Genomic DNA, 20,677 nt, shown 5'->3' with positions numbered 1-20,677 from the left:
TTTTGTTTGTTAAAGATCAACTGTAAGTTACTGCCTCGTTAAAAACCTTGGCCAAAGAAAAACCCAGTGGGATAAAAACTTTAGCTAAGGGAAAAAGAGTGCAGCATATAGTTGACTCCCCCTCAAGTAGACATTGCTGAGCTGTTACATCTTTTGAACTTGCCTCATGCCAATATTGTGAACATGCGTTCTGAAAATAGCAGTTGAAAGTGCTTTGGTGAAAAGATCAGCAGAGTTTTGATGGATTGAACATATATCATTTCAATCTAGTTGTCCTTAATGATGTCTTGAGTGTATGAGAAGAATCTAGGAGGTATGTGTTTTGTTCGGTCACTTTTGATATATCATTCTTTCATTTATGCTATGCAAGCTGCATTATCTTCATAGATAGATGTTGGACTTTTATCGGGTTCTAGTCCACAAGAATAAGTAATGAGTTGTGTCATTGATCTCAACCAAAAACATTCCCAAGTAGCTTCATGTAATGCAATCACTTCGGCATGATTTGATGATGTTGCAACAAGTGTTTGTTTTTTAGAACGCCATGATATTGCAGTACCTCCATTTAGGAATACATATCCAGTTTGAGATTTAGCTTTATGTGGATCAGATAAATAACCTGCATCAACAAATTAACTGCAAAAGAAATGTCAGGTCTTGTATAATTTGTAAGATATACATAAGAGCTCCAATTGCCCTAAGTTATGGTACTTCTGGTCCCAGAATATCTTCATGATCTTCACATGGACGAAATGGATCAGCTTCAACATTGAGTGATCTAACAACCATAGGAGTACTTAATGGTTTTGTCTTGTCCATATTAAAATGTTTCAAAATCTTTTCAGTATATGTTGTTTGATGTACAAGTAAACCATTAGGCATATGCTCAATTTGTAAACCAAGGTAATACTTGGTTTTTCCGAGATCTTTCATTTCAAATTCTTTCTTTAGAAGTTGAATGGCTTCATGGATCTCTTTATTTGTACCTATGATGTTAAGATCATCGACATAAACAGCTATGATCACATATCCGGATGTTGTTTTCTTAATGAATATACATGGGCAAATATAATTATTTGTATACCCTTTGCTTATCAAGTAATCACTTAATCGTTTATACCACATGCAACCCGATTGTTTCAACCCATATAAAGACCTTTGTAACTTGATTGAGTACATTTCTTTAAGTTTTGCATTGGTTGCTTCTGATACCTTAAATCTTTCAGGTATCTTCATATATATATATATATCACTATCAAGTGATCCATATAGATAAGCAGTCACAACATCCATGAGATGCATTTCTAAATTTTTAGAAACTGCCAGGATGATTAAGTATCTAAAAGTAATTGCATCCATAACAGGAGAATAAGTTTCCTCATAATCAATTCCTGGTCTTTGAGAAAAATCTTGAGTTACAAGTATAGCTTTACCTTGTAACTTCATTTTTCTCATTTCCTTTTCGGGTAAAAATTCATTTGTGTCCCATACGTTTCACATCTTTAAAGTGAAAATGATTTATCCGAAAACTTTTCTTTTATTGAGCAATTCTAATTCAGCTCGTATATAGTCATGTCTATTTTGACATTCAATGACAGATTTTGGTTTCAGCTCATCATCTTTATTCATGATGTCATTATATGAAAAATTCTCATCAATATTTGTCATTCCATTTCGATTCCATATTATTGCATAATTTATTGCAATTTATGTATTTACATTTATCAATACCCTCTGCAGAAGGAATATTGATTTGTGGTTCTTCTTGAACACTTTCTGTTACCTCATTATCAGCTGTTTTTTCTTTTCGAGGATTTTTATCTTTGGAACCAATTGGTCTCCCACGTTTCAGGCGTGGCAAAGACTCATGAGTGACATTTCCAACTTTTAGAATTTCAATTCTAGCTGAAGCATTTACTGCTGGTATACATGATTTAGTCACTCCTTTTTGTATCTGTAAGTGCATCAGGTAATTTATTTGCAAGTTCTTGCATATGCATTATTTTTTTTTAACTTTCTTTTCGCATTCTTTTGTGCGATGATCAAGATACATTAATTTATGTTCACACCATGAAACATCCTTTTCTTTATTTTTCATTTCTCTCCCTAATCTAGGGAACAATGATAATCAGCAAAACGTGCTGTAAAAACATTATCCGTTATAGGTTCAATATATCTTATAATTGAAGATGTTTCATATTTAACATATATATATATCCCCATCCTCCTTTGAGGACCCATTTTAGTGCGTTGTGGTTGTGTAACTAGAATATACACTGCACAATCAAATGTTCTAATGGTGGGAAATATTTAGCTCTCGGCCAAAATCAAGTTGTAGGGGAGAATATTTATGAGTTGCACTTTGTCAAAAGTGAAATAATATCGCAGCATGTAAATTTGCATGTCCCCATATATATCACCTTGAATTCTTTCAAGAAACATTGGTGATTCTTTCTCAATGTGTTTTTCATTAATCACCATATGTGCTTTTCATTAATCACCATATGTGCTTTTCATTAATCACCATATGTGCTTTTAATTAATGGTTTTTCATTAATCACCATATGTGGTTTTCATTAATCACCATATGTACTTTTTCATTAATTACCATAGTACTTTTTCATTAATCACCAAATGTACTTTTTCATTAATCACCATATGTGCTTTTCATTATATATCATTTTCACCATATGCGCTTTTAATCATATGCGCTGCGCTTTTCATCATATGCGCTTTTAATCATATGCGCTGCACTTTTCATCATATGCGCTTTTCGGTGCTACATAGGTATTTCTCATTTCCGGTTATCATTGACTGATAATCATATCCATTATGATATATTTCAGAGAAACTTAACAATTTCTCTTTGATTTGGGAGAAAACAAAGCATTGTTTATCAGAAAATTCGTACCATTTGGTAATATGAATTTTTGCCTTTTTCGTTCCTTATATCAAGTTTGCAAGACCTGATATAGTATTTATAATTCCTTCATTTGATTTAAATCAATGAAATATTTCTTAGATTTGATCATAGTGTGTATGTTACCACTATCTGCAAACAAGTTACAATCTGAGAAAGAACCGCATTAGAAAGCGGCTCAACAATCGTACTAGTAACCTAGTAGCAATAGTCATGATAAGCCCAATTAATCATCATAAAACTGGACTCCACATAATTTTAAACTTTTATGCATAAAATAATATATATCAAATATAAGGTAACATTTCAAATATTAAATTACCATGTAAATCGATCTAATATATCAAAGGTCTGTGAATTATATTCGCTTGAAAGATATGCATATTAAGTATACAACAAATTTATGTATACATCAAATATATTTCTAATCTTAAAAGATCATGATGATTATCAATTATGCATTAAACATTAAAAATAATTCAATATGCAATTTATCGTGATTTAAAAGAAATCAAATTGCATCAGTGTATAACACATATAATCATGTATATGACGAGAGTTTAAAATAGTACACCGATCACAATATAATATGCCAACCAAATTCACTAACTTATTAATCAATTAGATTAATAATAGCATATGTCATGATATAACAAATTAATATAACCACTTTTTCCAAGTTTCATGTTAGACCAATTAAAAACTTACAAGGTAGCAACCATAACCATGTAGCATATATAATCACAATATATACAATATATATAGATCTATCCAAGATTCACAGTTGCTATTACCATATAACAAATTGTCGTATTCCACAAAATAACTATTAAGTAACGTAATGAGATGAAGATAAGTTGCTTAGAATTTACCAAATGTATAGCACGTGTCCAAGTATTATGCACATACCCATAATCATTAATATTAACATAATCATTAATATTAATAATATTCTTCTAATATATAAATCATAATAACACGTATGATGAAACATTGTAAATTTATACAGAGTATGTGTAATCAAAAGTCTAATTAACATACGTATTTATGATGCATGCCAATTATAATTCATTCAAGAATTAAAACATAAATATCGCCAGTATTTTTTTTTATTTTATCACCGAAGAATTGTATCAGTATACATAAGATGAGTCATTAGTAAGATGAGTCATTAGTAAGATGAGTCAGTAGCCTTGTAAATATTCAGAACAAACAATCCGGTTTACATAGCATCAGTAGCAAGCGTGATCTACTATTACAATTAATATACTTTAATCAAAAGGTACTACAGACGATTATAAATTATATAAGAAATAATCTGTATAATCAATAATAAAATACTCAGTATCACAAGAATAATTGGATTGGATTAATCGTAACTATAGCCAGATGAGCATATATAAATTATAAATATATAAATGAAACACTTAATTAGAACATAGTCAAGAGGTTATAATTGTCAAGCATACATCAATTTGATTAAATACCGTCTATATAAATAGCATATAATATCGATAAGCTCATCAACAACTTACGGCATCAGTTTATTGAAATTCAGTTTCGTAAGAAAACAATAATCTGTTTAAGTTTGTAGGTAAATATGTATATGAAACTGAAACAATTATGCATATTATCACAAACGTAATAATAAGAACAAAAGGATAGAACGATCTAACCGAATTGAAGGTTGAACCGGGCTTGTGTTTGACACAATTCCCTTAAACAGATTCTGCGTCTGTTCCCAGGGTACACCGGTCTGAAGCAGCGTACTGCCGGACTTGAACACTTGCCTTGATTAGTGACTTGTACTTGCTTAGATAAACCTTGATTATACGGAGCACTTCGTGCTGATAACGTGTTATAATTCAGTAGGCTTATAACTACCTTTAGTGGATTGGTTCTTGAATATAGACTTTGAAAATCTTAAGAACAAGAGTATATGAGTAAAGAGAGAAAGGAAGAAACACTATGGATGTAAGTGTGAGAAATGGTACATCTTTACAAGCATAACTCATGGGTATTTATACTACAAAAAGATACTATGGAAGTGACCCCAAGTTGACTATAAAATTGTACCAAAATTGACTATCCATACTTGCATTATTGTAGTTCCATACTTGCACAATTATTATTATTATCATAACAGTTGGGACTTTTGATAATAAAATTTGTAAATCACGAAAGAAGATCTTGATTGATTGTGTTATAAAAACGCCAAGCTGAACCTTTTTTTTTTTTTTTTTAATAGCGATTGGGATTACTCGAGGAGGACTAAACCACCCGTTGCGATCATCTCCCGTTTTGACTATGCCGATGCAGCGATAATAACCTTAATTTTAAACAACAAACTCAGACCTAATTTAATTACCTTAAATTGGGCTTCCTGTGGAATCCACAAATAAGCGTTTACACTTAGGGTTCCTTAAGCAAATCTTATTTTAACCTCAAGGGATAACTACATGGTTGAAGCCTACGTATCTCTAGGATAGATTCAAGTTCATTCTTCACGAGTACAACTTTGAGTCTTTATGTTAAAAAGAACATCTCAATCTTATTTTTCAATTAAAGATAAGAGTATGCAACAACAGCAATACCCAACTTAACGAAACGAATCTGATGTATGAGCATGTAAGATGTAAGAAAATTATTCATCTTCCTTAGTTTACCTTGGGATAAAAAGAAAGTTGTTTCTCTCATCAAATGGTAGAGAAAATCCCCTCCTTTACGTGAGGGTAAAGAGACTGCTTTCAGATTTTCTATTAAAAATCAGTGGAGCGAATTTGTGTGTTAGAAAGAATTAATGAAGGCGGTTATTATAAATAATCTATTTTATATAATTAGCTTTGATGTTTTAATTAAACAACTAATGAAAAATGAATTGTACTTAATGCAATCTATTTCTATTATGTTGGATTATATTTGGTGCATTTGATCTATTATAGAGTTTAAAGTACCGATGGTAAAATTATATGTATTCAATTGAGTGATTACTGCTATTTTCAGGGTATTTGAGAGTTCTCACGTTCGGACCTCAAATGAAGATTTTATAATACAATTATCTTTGCAATTGGTTATGAACTCCTCTCTGATATCTATCAAGGTTACTTCGAAGGTTATTCTTAGTTACAATATCCCGTGGTTTTCTCATGACGGGTATCAGAAGTGAAAATGTTCTGTGACTTTTTGAATATGATCGAGTGAGTGACTTATAGCCCCTAATGACCTTGATACCGCCCTTAAAAAAAATATATCGGTATTAAAAATTGATGCTTTTTATGTGGTGAGATTATATATGAAAAAATATACCACATATTGTGTAGGCATAATGCGCTTAAAAACAAATTTCTATGTAACAAAAACAAGTCATCAAATGCGAAAGTGCAAAAAACATATACATGTATTACAAAGAAAAAAGAAATCAAACATGAGTGCACACCGTACAAAACAATTTTCAATTACAATAACTGTCATTGACACAAAATCACAACTCAAAAGGTAATTTTACTCCACGAGAGATCATATTAGCATTGGGCGTCATTGTAACTGAAGATGAACAAGGCGATGAGCTATTCGTCGAAACCATAAACGCCAATGAACCTTCACTCCAAACTCGTCTAATAGGGTACGAAACATTGGTTATAGTCAAGACATGAGAGCACTTACCATGCATGTTGTGAAGGGCACAACTACAATTACGATGATAAGGTCGCCTTGTAATCTCCATATCCCCAGAGGTAATACATCCTTGGAACCCACCACCACCGAAAAAACTATCTCCGGCAGCTACTCCAGAGGCCATTAATGAAATCGAGATTGTTGTTGATATTTTAATTTGGTGTATTATTGTACGTTGCACCCTTTAGTTTCTTCTTGTGGTCACTTTTGCAAACTTGCACTTGGTTTTCGGGTTTGTTAGGAATAAACATAAAACGTGCAAGACCATTTTTGGGTCAGTTAAGAGTGTGAGGTAGAGAATGAATCTTATACATGTTGTGGTAGATTAAAGAGGTGTCTTTATAAATGATATTTTGAGGTGATGTACGTGTAGCTCAAGTTTTTCCAATATCTAAGTCATACGTGCACAATACACTTCTATATATTGATTTCTCCTAAGAAATGTTAAGTTTTGTTTGGATGGTGTGAATTTGAAGTTTAACTCAAATGTCAAAGTAAGCAAGTTATAATAATAATAATAATAATAATAATAATAATAATAATAATAATAATAATAATAATAATAATAATAATAATAATAATAATAATAATAATAATAATAATAAAATAATAACAATAATAATAATAATAATAATGATAATAATAATAATAATAATGGTAATAATTATATATAATAATATTATTATATTATTATTATTATAATGGTAATAGCTATAGCTATAATAATAATAATAATAATAATAATAATAATAATAATAATAATAATAATAATAATAATAATAATAATAATAATAATAATAATAATAATAATAATAATAATAATAATAATAATAATATGAATAATAATAAAAATAATATATTATTATTATTATAAATATAAATATAGATGGTAATAATAGTAGTAATAATATAATAATAATAATAATAGTAATAATAATAATAATAATGGTAATAATAATAATAATAATAATAATAATAATAATAATAATAATAATAATAATATTATTATTATTATTATTATTATTATTATTATTATTATTATTATTAACAATAATAATAACAATAATAACAATAATAATAATAATAATAATAATAATAATTCTGTTTGGTCCATTCAAGGTAGAGAAGAATAGGTGTAGAGTGTCAAAATAATATGTAAGGTTTCACTAGCTTGTAACAAACGTTTAGTTTTATCCAAGTTTATGAGATAACTTTCTCTCTTCACAATAACCGCATTGTATAGTGGTTTTTAATTTTTGTAATATTTAAAAAAGACAATTTATCTATTTATATATTCATATAAAGCTCTAAAATAATGATATTATTATTTCACTAATTAACCTTTAATTTTCGTAATGATAATGTCATTATTTTATATTAATATTAATTATAATTAAAAAAATACAAAATAAAACCAAATAAATACCAATAATATACGAATGCCGAGTTGAAAAGCAAAAATAATTAATAAAAATATCATTTAATATTTAATACGGTATTAATTACCCTTTAATTTTCATAATAATGATGTCATTATTTTATATTAATATTAATATTGATCTTAATTAAAAATATATAAAGTAAAAATAAATAAATGCCGATAATATATGAATGCCGATTTGAAAATCAAAACTTATTAATAAAAATATCATTTGATATTTAATACGGTATTACTGTTTTATAAATATATATATCTCGGAGCATCTCCACCATATATTATTATAACTTTTTTTCTCAATCTGTACAAACCTTTACAACTCTTTTTCTCAATATCCATCATATTATCCATTAACTTTTTGTTTCCATAAAGCAGGTACAAACTTTCATGTTATTGTTAATAGATTTTCAAAGAATTATTCTATTTTATGTGTTGTTTGATTATGAAATTTATCACACCTTGAATATTTTATTATTATATGTTTGTTAAACAACAAGAATCTGAAAATCGATAACATACGTCAAATCATATTGTGACTATTTAAAATAAGGTATATAGTATGATAGAAGAATTCAAAATTAATTATGATTTTCGCGAAGTTCAACCAGATATTTTGAGTCCTCTTTTAATGTTAAATAAGTACCATTTATGACAAGAAAAACAGTAATTGTAATGAAAATTGGAAAAGGGTGGTGGAAGAATTAATGTAGTTCATTTATTCTGACCAAGTTAACAACGACAATTTTCTTAGTCGAAATATGTGGTCCCACTGGTCATTAAATTAAATGACTTTAGCATTTACATTCACTTAATACAAAACATATCATTAAACTATATCATTAAATTACTTCGTTTAAATAACTCCGTAATTTCACGGGTCATTTTATAACTAGAAAGGTTAATCGCAACTTTGTAATAATCGCTATCATTTATCAAACTTATTCACAATTACGGAGTACACGAGACAACTACAATGTACGTTATTTAATAATGTTGTATATATTTGTGTACTTGATCGACTTTTGAGTGTTGATAAATATGGACAGTCCACCATAACTCTTAATGGGTCAGGTCTTATTGGTATCGGTTTGTACGAGCTTTTTAATCCAATAAACATTTTATATTTATATTTTAGGACTATCGATCAACATGTCCATCTTTTAAACGAACTATAAAGATTCATCCTAGAAAAATATTGTGAAAATGCCTTCTCAAGTCGCAAGGTGCCTTTGCGGCCTTGCGACTAGGGCTTGTGACCATGCGAACTCTGGGTCGCAGGGTGCTATTACGACCTCGCGACTGGCGCGATCGGGCATGTTCGAAAATTTTCATATCGGAATAACTTTTGATCTGTATATTGTATTTACTATTTAGGCACCGCTTTTTTTAAAGTGTGTATTTTTTAGAGATCTATTTGTGTTTATAAAACCAAATTCCCAATTTTCAATTAAAAAAAGGACCACATATTGCGAGTTGCAATTTATGTATATGTAACGACCCGACCAAAACCGTTATTGATGGCGTCATTAACTTAGGTCCCGTTGCGTGGTCGTAGTCCCTATATGAGACTCGTTTGACCAAAATTATGTCGCGTTCATTTGAAAGGTACAAAGTTTAGTTTAACAAACGGATCGACAATAAGTTTAAGTTTACAAAGTTATAAAGTATGAATGAAATAACTTGCGACATAATTAGTTTGAAACCACAGTTGCTATAAATAGCGTAAGTAAGTAGACAAAAGTTTGAATCCAAAAATGCTATCCCTAGCGTATGCATGCATGGTAGACTCCAATCAAGTAATCAAAGAGTGCGGAAGCGTGTAACAAATAGCCATGTGAAAACCTGAGAAAACATAGAAGAATCTGTCAACGCAAAAACGTTGGTGAAATCATAGGTTTGAGTAAGTGAGTAAAAGTAAAGTAAGTCGAACCACAAGATTTGCAAAGTTGAATAATAGTACATTCTAAAAGTTAATATTCACGAGCACCCAATTATCAAAGCTTAACATTCCGTCCGTTGAATACCCCATCAATAGTGCTAGAACAAACACTGATTCTCGAAAATATATTTCATCCGTAAACGGTAGCGAACCGTCAAAGATGAGGGTTGTCAAACCCATATGGCCATATAACATAAGTTCTCGCTTACACCATCTGATGTAACTAATGATAATCGGATTGAGGATTTTTGTTCTAAACTCGTATGTAGAATGTTTGTTTTCCCGTTCTTGTGTTCACTTAGTTCAAAAGAATCGTTTATGTTTTCTCATCCCAAAAGTAAGTTCAAAAGAGTAGAAAGTGGGACTATGATCTCAACTCGAGTGCACGAGTATAAAAGTACTTCACAAAGTAAACGTGTGCATAAAAGTTGCTTAGCCTTGACCTAAACAAGTAAGTTGTATCAATTAACCGGTTACGACACAAGGTCGGGCGAAATGTGTTCAATTAGTCCTATGGCTCGTTACGACTCGATTAATATAGCATGTGAATCAATTTGTCAAGTTTCATGCACGATACAAGTAGTTAAGTATGTTAGAACGATTGTATAATCGTTTGGTTAAGTTTGACTAAAAGTCAAACTTGGTCAAAGTCAAAGTCAACGGGGTCGGGTCGGGTATCCGACAATTTTCCCAAGACGAGAAGTCATATAAGAGCCTAATAGTCAAGTTTCATGTTAAACGGAGTTTTAGTTAAGCGGAAACATTTTTGTGACATTTAAAAACAAAAGAGAGTGGCCTGGGGCTTTTGCGCGGCGCGCACTGGGTTGCGCGGCGCGCACCCAAGTGCAATTTCTGGTCAGAACTCAACCAAGAAGGCAAACATCTGGGATCTCTGATTCTGCGCGGCGCGCGGGTAAATGCGCGGCGCGCAATACCTGGGAATCATGCAGTTTGCAGAAAAATGGTCCAAGTCACGAACCAAAATACAAACAATCACATTTTATGATCCGCAAACAATTAGAACATGTATCTTATATCATCGGAAAGGTATTTTGACGAGGAAAACAACTAAACACTTTTCATAGATCATAACCGACAATTTCCAAATCGAAAACATCATCAAAGTTCATCATTTTCAACCAAAAATCAAAGAAACGCATTTTATGATTCGGGAACTTTTAACATACAAATGATATGCCGTTTTGAAGGTAATAACGCATACATTGCAACTAGACGCATATTCCAAGTTTCAATAAACATTTACTACGTCAAAATCACTAGCCACGTTATCGTTTCAAAATCAATTTCGACACAAATGAGACTTATGATTCACTAATCAAACGCTAGCATACATCACACCATTTCGAAGTTATTTACGCATACAATTTAACTAGTTAACTAGCATATATTCAAACAAGTGTCTCAACTAGCATTCAACCGCATCAAGTTCCTACCAAAACGATAATCGATTCACCAAAAACACATTTCATGTTATTGAGCTAGTTTATCATCATCCAACATATCAAAACGAAGCTAATGAAGTAACTAACACTTTTAACACATACACTTTATCTTATAACATCATTTGAGCAACCAAAACTCAAGATTAAGCTAGACCCATTTGGGTGTTCATGTCATATTTTCAAAACACGAAGAACGAGCATACAAATTACATACACGACATCCCTACGAGCCATAGACACTAATTAACCACTTGACAAGTCTAAAAACGAATTTAACAAGTTAGGGTTTCATGAGAAATTCTTACCCCATGCCATGAGACTAGTATCAAATCGAAGAGGATGAAACGAGGATTCCAAAAGTACAATTTGTTTTGATGTTTGATTCCTTGCTTGAATTTGGATGATGATTGAAGATGATGAAGAATTTAGGATGGGAGTTTTTGGTTGAGAGAAAAGAAGAAAGAAAAAGAAATTAAATGTGGAGGATGGTGGAGAAGTAGTTGACTTAGTCAACTACTAGTGAGTAGTTTGGCCATTTGGTAAAAATGGTCCCTCAATTTTAAGCCGGGTGCGTAATTTAACCAAACGAGATATTTTAAAACGCTAGAGTAAACGAGTGGTGTTAAAATTGAATAGCGGAAATATTATGAACGTTAGTCAACGGAAACTACGAATTTAAATAACGAAAGATATTATAAAAAAAAAAGAAGACGGTGTTAAAATTAAATTTTAACGGAAAAACACGGGATGTTACATTATCCACACCTCAAAAGAAATTTCGTCCCGAAATTTAGTTGGAAGTAGTAGTTGTTGAATCTTCATCGAGGTCTTGTGTTGCCGATTCTACGAGTGAGGGAAGGTACGTCCTTGGGTATTTCAACGAACCTGAAGGTCGGGGTCGTATGTTGTTTTAAGGTTTGGTTCCATGATTTTATGGTTTCCGGTCCTCCTAGGAAGTGAGGGTTATCGTCGATAGTGAGTTCATCAACGGAGATAACAAGTTCTCGTTTCGCAAAACACGTCTTTGAGTTGATACATTGAATGTAGGATAAACGGAGACCCAAAATGAGTCGGAAAAATCTAAACGGCTAGCGACGGGTCCAAAACACCCCAAGAATTTAAAGGATCAAAATATCGCGGATTTAGCTTCCTACGTTTTCCCGAAACGGATTGCACCTTTCCAAGGTGTGACTCTTAACGTGACGCGGTTTCCCACGTGGAATTTGAAATGTTTACGTCTAACATCGGCGTAGCTCTTGGTGATTACGAGTCGCGTAGGGTTTTGCCTGAATATGAATAAATTTTCACGGTTGCTCATGAATAAACTCGGCCCCGGTGAATTGATCATCGTTTACTTGGTTCGACAAAGGAGAATGACGTTTCCGGTCACATGTGGCTTCAAAAGGTGTGACGTTAAGAATCAAATGATAACTATCGTGGTAAGAGAATTTGGTTAAAGGCAAGACTTTTCTCAGGTGAATTGAAGTTGGTAATACAATTTCGTATTATGGTTTTCATGATTTAAATCGTATGGTTGTTCGGTCCGTCGGGTTGTGGATGGTACGCGGTACTCATGTCTAAACGTGGTCCCGAGGCTTTTTGTAAGGCACTCCGAAATCTAGAAGTGAAACGAGAATCTCGATCCGAAACGAGGTACATTTATGTAAGGTATATTGAACAAGTTTGCTAGGAATTGGAAACGTTAGCTAGGACAAGTTTCTCAAGAAATTCGCGTCGCGGAAGATTTATCGGTTTCCCAAAAAAAACGTTCGTCGGAACTATTCACCCTCGAGGTGAATACTAATATAACGTGGAGAGTCCCTCCCTCCATTGAGAGTTTAGAATAAAGATTTCCTGAACCGGAAGTACGAGTGTGGTGAGAGAGAAGTTTCCGCCTCAGTGCGAGCATAACGAGTAAATTGTAATTAGTCAAAAAGACTGTGCGAGGACGAGCTAGTATACACGTGTAACATACGGTTGAAGCCGAGAGGAATCGGTAATTCATTCGGAAGCATAAATATAATTTGACAATAATTGAAGGTGTGTCCCCGGTATGGTTGTTATAAATATTCTCAGAGTTTTCGGATGTCCAAACCTGAAAAGGTGAAGTCATGTACATGGCACATGGTGGTGTTTAGGTTGATCGAGTCTAACCACCATCACGCGTCACTAGAACTTTGGTATGTCTTACCGTAATATAACTACGTTGATCGAGTGTAGTTATATTACGCTAACTCATACTTCCATTCCCACATCACTCCATAGTTTCAAGTTCGTGTCATCGCGAAAATCTAAAATAAACAAAATGTAACGACGTCTCAAACGTGACTCGTATTAAATCGAAAGAATTGGTGCAACTCTGAAGATGCGTTCCCCGAGGGAAGTGTATAGTTGATTGTTCACGTCAATGTGGTTCGAGTCAGACAATATTGTATTTAGGTATGAAAAGAGTAACGAGTCATGATAACAAGTAATACGCAACCGTAGCGATAAATGGTGATGACGATACTCATCTAGAGTAGTGAGACTTTACAATATTCATGGATAGTAAGATGAGACGGGGGGAATAACAACCAAGGAGTCAGAGTTCCCGAACTAAAGTGGCAGGATACGAGTTCGTATAATGAAGGTTGGGTACCATTAAAAAGTTTTCCTAAGAATGATTCAAGTATAATGCACAAGTAGTCAAGTAAGTGCTATCTATAGCAAATGTATGTCAGAATGCAATGATTAACTATCCGGTTGTAGTCTAGACTTACTAATGCGTCCTAACGACTCTGTTAGACACACTAATGCATCCTAGTTCTCTACAACCAACGCTCTGATACCACTTGTAACGACCCGACCAAAACCGTTATTGACGGCGTCGTTAACTTAGGTCCCGTTGCGTGGTCGTAGTCCCTATATGAGACTCGTTTGACCAAAATTATGTCGCGTTCATTTGAAAGGTACAAAGTTTAGTTTAACAAACGGATCGACAATAAGTTTAAGTTTACGAAGTTATAAAGTATGAATGAAATAACTTGCGACATAATTAGTTTGAAACCACAGTTGCTATAAATAGCGTAAGTAAGTAGACAAAAGTTTGAATCCAAAAATGCTATCCCTAGCGTATGCATGCATGGTAGACTCCAATCAAGTAATCAAAGAGTGCGGAAGCGTGTAACAAATAGCCATGTGAAAACCTGAGAAAACATAGAAAAATCTGTCAACGCAAAAACGTTGGTGAAATCATAGGTTTGAGTAAGTGAGTAAAAGTAAAGTAAGTCGAACCACAAGATTTGCAAAGTTGAATAATAGTACATTCTAAAAGTTAATATTCACGAGCACCCAATTATCAAAGCTTAACATTCCGTCCGTTGAATACCCCATCAATAGTGCTAGAACAAACACTGATTCTCGAAAATATATTTCATCCGTAAACGGTAGCGAACCGTCAAAGATGAGGGTTGTCAAACCCATATGGCCATATAACATAAGTTCTCGCTTACACCATCTGATGTAACTAATGATAATCGGATTGAGGATTTTTGTTCTAAACTCGTATGTAGAATGTTTGTTTTCCCGTTCTTGTGTTCACTTAGTTCAAAAGAATCGTTTATGTTTTCTCATCCCAAAAGTAAGTTCAAAAGAGTAGAAAGTGGGACTATGATCTCACCTCGAGTGCACGAGTATAAAAGTACTTCACAAAGTAAACGTGTGCATGAAAGTTGCTTAGCCTTAACCTAAACAAGTAAGTTGTATCAATTAACCGGTTACGACACAAGGTCGGGCGAAATGTGTTCAATTAGTCCTATGGCTCGTTACGACTCGATTAATATAGCATGTGAATCAATTTGTCAAGTTTCATGCACGATACAAGTAGTTAAGTATGTTAGAACGATTGTATAATCGTTTGGTTAAGTTTGACTAAAAGTCAAACTTGGTCAAAGTCAAAGTCAACGGGGTCGGGTCGGGTATCCGACAATTTTCCCAAGACGAGAAGTCATATAAGAGCCTAATAGTCAAGTTTCATGTTAAACGGAGTTTTAGTTAAGCGGAAACATTTTTGTGACATTTAAAAACAAAAGAGAGTGGCCTGGGGCTTTTGCGCGGCGCGCACTGGGTTGCGCGGCGCGCACCCAAGTGCAATTTCTGGTCAGAACTCAACCAAGAAGGCAAACATCTGGGATCTCTGATTCTGCGCGGCGCGCGGGTAAATGCGCGGCGCGCGGGTAAATGCGCGGCGCGCAATACCTGGGAATCATGCAGTTTGCAGAAAAATGGTCCAAGTCACGAACCAAAATACAAACAATCACATTTTATGATCCGCAAACAATTAGAACATGTATCTTATATCATCGGAAAGGTATTTTGACGAGGAAAACAACTAAACACTTTTCATAGATCATAACCGACAATTTCCAAATCGAAAACATCATCAAAGTTCATCATTTTCAACCAAAAATCAAAGAAACGCATTTTATGATTCGGGAACTTTTAACATACAAATGATATGCCGTTTTGAAGGTAATAACGCATACATTGCAACTAGATGCATATTCCAAGTTTCAATAAACATTTACTACGTCAAAATCACTAGCCACGTTATCGTTTCAAAATCAATTTCGACACAAATGAGACTTATGATTCACTAATCAAACGCTAGCATACATCACACCATTTCGAAGTTATTTACGCATACAATTTAACTAGTTAACTAGCATATATTCAAACAAGTGTCTCAACTAGCATTCAACCGCATCAAGTTCCTACCAAAACGATAATCGATTCACCAAAAACACATTTCATGTTATTGAGCTAGTTTATCATCATCCAACATATCAAAACGAAGCTAATGAAGTAACTAACACTTTTAACACATACACTTTATCTTATAACATCATTTGAGCAACCAAAACTCAAGATTAAGCTAGACCCATTTGGGTGTTCATGTCATATTTTCAAAACACGAAGAACGAGCATACAAATTACATACACGACATCCCTACGAGCCATAGACACTAATTAACCACTTGACAAGTCTAAAAACGAATTTAACAAGTTAGGGTTTCATGAGAAATTCTTACCCCATGCCATGAGACTAGTATCAAATCGAAGAGGATGAAACGAGGATTCCAAAAGTACAATTTGTTTTGATGTTTGATTCCTTGCTTGAATTTGGATGATGATTGAAGATGATGAAGAATTTAGGATGGGAGTTTTTGGTTGAGAGAAAAGAAGAAAGAAAAAGAAATTAAATGTGGAGGATGGTGGAGAAGTAGTTGACTTAGTCAACTACTAGTGAGTAGTTTGGCCATTTGGTAAAAATGGTCCCTCAATTTTAAGCCGGGTGCGTAATTTAACCAAACGAGATATTTTAAAACGCTAGAGTAAACGAGTGGTGTTAAAATTGAATAGCGGAAATATTATGAACGTTAGTCAACGGAAACTACGAATTTAAATAACGAAAGATATTATAAAAAAAAAAAGAAGACGGTGTTAAAATTAAATTTTAACGGAAAAACACGGGATGTTACAGTATAAATGTGTGATTTTCGAGTTTTGCAGAGTTCAAATTGATTGAGGGAAATTGTTTAGTTCAATAATGGTGAGGAATTAAACGAACTGCAAATTATAATCTTCTATAGCAACTTATGAGCGATCAAAGTGCGTTTTTTAAAAGTTAAAATCAACGAATATTGACAAAATGAAGCTCTTCGGGCCGAATTTTATAAAATTGTTGGAACAAACCGCCTTCGGTCGTTTGCCAACGGATAGACTAAAGAAAAAATAAACGATTTTAAAAAACGATAGGTAAATCATAGCTATGAGTCAGAATATATGGCCTTTCAAAGTTTATAAACCAAAAAACACATTTTGCAATGTCACCTTGCGACCTTGGAATGCATGATTTAGGCACAACTCGCAAGATCACAAGCCAAAACACACAAGTATCACCCAATCGCAAGGCTCGTAAGCCCCTTGAGACTTGACCACGATCGTTCACGACCCGAATTTTCTCGATGACTGGGCATTGCCCAAGTCACGAGACTCGTAAGGCACATTGCCACTTGCGAGAGCATTTTGACAATTTTCTTTTTTTAAGTACAAATCGTTATTATTCGTTTGAAAAATGAGCATTGACAAAAATCAATAACTGTGACAACCCGGAAATTTCCGAACAAATTTAAACTTTATCTTTATATCATTAGATAAATATTTCAACCCTATATATTACATACAAATTTACAACTCTAAATAAAAATATTTATATATTTTAACTTAGTCATAAAATGTCCCAATTTAAAATAATATATTTTGGTAAACAACGAGTCACTGATTTATAGAAGCAAATGACCATGACGCTCAAATTTTATAAGATACATTTTCATATGGTAATTTATTGATGAATAAGTCAAATTGTTATTAAGAGTACACGTCATGTAACGTAAAAGACTAGTTTTCTAAACGTACGAAAGTGCACTCGAAAAACCGAAAGTGGTACATGAGTCATGAGACCACGACCGTGTCATTTTTGTAAAAATTATATTTTTACCATGAGCGTAAATATAATATAATATTTAATTAATTCTAAAGATTAAATATAATATATATTAAATAATCTATAACTTATATCATGTGTCTAATATAATTGAAATTGGTGTCGGCAAGAATGGAAATTGGATACCAGCTCTAAAACTAAGTCATGCAATCGCATGACATTATAACATCATCCACATGCGATCGCATGGGGATCAAATCCTGAAAATGTGTTTAAATATTCGACGAGTTGCAGTTGTCACATACAATCATTCATTTCTCTTTGAACTTCATATTACTCCGTATTATATATTACTCGTATTATTAATTATATTATTATTATTATTATTATTATTATAATTATTATTATTATTTAAATTATTATTAAGATTAATATTATTATTAATCTTATTATTATTAGTAGTATTATACATAAAATACTACGACGAGGTCATGAGCGTGTCACTTTCAAAATGGTTTTCGAACGGGATAGAACTAAGGAAAGTATGGGCTATAATTATGAAGGTTATGGGTAATATTCATGGGTACTATTCGCAAGACAAACCTAGTGTTTATCATCTCCGTTGCGTCTACATACCTTCCTACAATATTAAATCACAATATTGATACGTAAGCATTTATATCTTATCTATTATATATTAATAGTGTATCCATGTCTAGTGCTCGAATATATATTTATACATACTTGTATACTAAATTTCGTCGTTAAACAGTTTATAATGAATCACGAATTAAATACATATATTACTGGTAAAAGGTATATGATATACATGTTTTCGGAAAGCTGGCGAAAAATCAATAACTTTTCATTTAAATATCGAATAGTTTCGATGAACGGATTAAAAGATATGGTCAACTGAATTATAATTAACGTTAATTGGAATTGCTTTTGAATCTGCAATTAATATTTAAACAACTTATTTGTAAGACTGATAAATTGGATTTTTGAATATTACCAACCGAGTAAATGACTCCTTATATAAGATATGTCTCGTTTTATTGAACTAATGTCAAAATTGACTTTTTGAAACGACTTTGGATAACTTTTGTATGTCGATCTCGAGCATTAGGATTGTGATACACTATGACCTGACCTAGCTTGATAGACATTTATTGACCAACATATGTTCTCTAGGTTGAGATCTACGATTATTTGGTAATCCGAGTTTCGATCACATTTTGGTGAACGACTTTATATGCTGCTAAGGTGAGTTTCATTACTCCCTTTTTAATTGCTTTCGCAATATATATTTTTGGGCTGAGAATACATGCAATTTATTTTAAACGCAATGGATACAAGTACATACTTAATTCTACACTGAGTTTGAACCGAAAATCCCTTAGCTTTGGTAACTAGTAGCTGCCAGTACATAGGATATGGACTGGTGGGCGCAAATAACAGTATATGGATCCATAGGGCTTGACATCCCCGTCCGAGCTAGAGCACTAGCCTTTTAACGGACGTATGCTATTTGAGAAGCGTACACGTTGGTTTGCGTGTATTATTAAGACGATTATACAAAGGGTACAAATTATATATACGTTAAGTTTAGTTACCAGGGTGCTCAATTTCGTAGAATATTTTGATAAACGTTTATGGATTGAACAACTGAAATCTTGTGATCCACCTTTATACACAGATTATGCGAAACACTAAAACTATGAACTCACCAACCTTTGTGTTGACACTTGTTAGCATGTTTATTCTCAGGTTCCTAGAAGTCTTCCGCTGTTTGCTTATACGTTAGACAAGCTATGTGCATGGAGTCTTACATGGCATATTTATCAAGGAAACGTTGCATTCACCAAATCATCACCATGTATCTTATTTTGACTGCATTGTCAATGTAAGTACTATTGTAAACTATTATTTACGGTAATTGTCTATATGTAGAAATCATCAGATGTCGAAAACCTTTGATTTAAATATTTATTTATGGTGTGCCTTTTCAAAAGAATGCAATGTTTACAAAACGTATCATATAGAGGTCAAATACCTCGCAATGAAATCGATGAATGACGTGTTCGTCCATATGAATTTGGAGCGATCGTCACAGTTGGTATCAGAGCGTTGGTCCTAGTGAACCAGGTCTTGCATTAGTGTATCTAACTGATAGTTGTTAGGATGCATTCGTAAGTCTGGACTTCGACCGTAGCTGCATGTCAAAAGTTTTGCTTACCATTTATCGTCGAAAATTACTTGCTTATCATTCCTAAGTCTAGACGCATCTTACTGCATTTACTGCATAGATAGTGTACCGACAAAATTCATATCTTAGCATATCTGTTACTGTAAACTTTTCCTGACATCTTCCGAAAATTTCTCCGTGATTTATGGAATTTTGGTATTATATATACATATGTAAATTATGTATTGAAGAATACCAAACTAAATTCTATGATCTAATTCATATCAAAAATCATTTCCCTAATTATACAAGATCGATCTCGTATCTAGTTCAAATTCCTTAAACTCTGACAGCTATTCCGATATGGATATTCACCTGAATTCCGAAGACAGTGTAACCAGAATGGATCAACCAATCAGCCATCACCTATTCTGGATGAATTGGGGATGGGTTCGTAGCCTACTTAATTATTGGAGACAAGAAGAAGGCGATCCCTTCCATCCACCACATTGCCCTCTTGGCGAAGAACCTGAAGCACTTACCGGCGAACCTGTTCGAGACACCATTTTC

The sequence above is a fragment of the Rutidosis leptorrhynchoides genome, chromosome 3 (genome assembly GCF_046630445.1).
Source record: "Rutidosis leptorrhynchoides isolate AG116_Rl617_1_P2 chromosome 3, CSIRO_AGI_Rlap_v1, whole genome shotgun sequence".
In the NCBI taxonomy this organism is placed as follows: domain Eukaryota; kingdom Viridiplantae; phylum Streptophyta; class Magnoliopsida; order Asterales; family Asteraceae; genus Rutidosis; species Rutidosis leptorrhynchoides.
The sequence above is the reverse complement of the archived record's forward strand: the minus strand, read 5'-3'. Positions refer to the sequence as shown.